Genomic DNA, 1,240 nt, shown 5'->3' on the forward strand with positions numbered 1-1,240 from the left:
GTCCCATTTAGTTTTTGCACACTATTCAATGTACTAATTCAATTCTGAATATCTCTAATTGTGTATAATTAAAAATTATAAAAATTTAATATTAATAAAATTTACATTGAGACGAATCAAACAAAATCCCACATGACTATATTTTGACGTCTAGATTAAAAATAAAATACAAATTAAGAGTGATCGATAAATAATATTAAAAAACTAAATGAGACAACTGAAAAGAATCGAGTATAAAATAACAATATAATAAAAAAAAATGTGGGTCCTTAGGTCTTATTATCTTCAAACAAAAAGGTCTTATTTTTATGGTAATTTGTTAGTAACAGAACTAATTTTATAATTCCAACTTGATCAACATAAAATCCGTTGTCGTCCAGCGGTTAGGATGTCTGGCTTTCACCCAGGAGACCCGGGTTCGATTCCCGGCAACGGAATTTTTTAATCCTCAGCCTTGCATTCAGTAGTTTACTGTGGAGGGTTTATCACTTGAATGTAAATTGGTATTTTATGAAAAATGCGAATGTAATTAAAAGTAAGTTTAATGTAAAGATGAAATTAAAGAATGAATATGGTTAATAATCAAATATAAAATATGATAAATTTGATAAGACATATTAAAAAAAGAATGACAAATTTAATCACATAAGAAGAAACACCACATGTGTTTGCTATAAACATTTCCAACAACTTTGAGACATTATTGTTGTTGCAGATTTGCAATGTGAGAGACCGTCTATCGAATATTGATGAGACAATCTTAAAACGAAAGCCTATATGCTAATAATTATATTAATGGGGTTATTCAACCCCTATATAAAGAGCATTTTACAATAAAACTGTCTCACATAAAATGTGTGATTTTATTTTCCTTAGGCTTATTAGGAAATCACTTGGTATAGTCTATAAATTTCACAGATTATTATATAGATCGTGAGTTGTGCCTTTATATATCGAGTTATTGGCCAAATAAACAAAGAGATAAACATTATGATAATATGAATGAATTTAGACATAAATAATCCTCCTGTCTATTAACATTCATGCAGCACTGATTGTTAGAGTGTATAGCATATTCTAAGGTCTCAACCATAAGTTAAGTTTTTGGTTGAATTGGTTTCTTGACATGGTATTAGAGCCAGTGTGACAAGAAGTCAAAAATTCGTATCTAAACCACCCCTCATTTAAAGAGGAATATTCAATATCAGGTATGAGGAGGCCTGTGTCGCATCCAAACTTC

General features: G+C 29.4%; 1 non-coding gene across 1 annotated transcript; it reads left to right on the plus strand.

The window, feature by feature from the left end:
• Positions 1-365: 365 nt before the first annotated feature.
• Positions 366-437, plus strand: TRNAE-UUC (transfer RNA glutamic acid (anticodon UUC)). The gene has a single exon. It is a non-coding gene; the product is annotated as a tRNA-Glu (tRNA).
• Positions 438-1,240: the final 803 nt, after the last annotated feature.

Source organism: Amaranthus tricolor, chromosome 2 (genome assembly GCF_026212465.1).
Source record: "Amaranthus tricolor cultivar Red isolate AtriRed21 chromosome 2, ASM2621246v1, whole genome shotgun sequence".
NCBI classification, from domain to species: domain Eukaryota; kingdom Viridiplantae; phylum Streptophyta; class Magnoliopsida; order Caryophyllales; family Amaranthaceae; genus Amaranthus; species Amaranthus tricolor.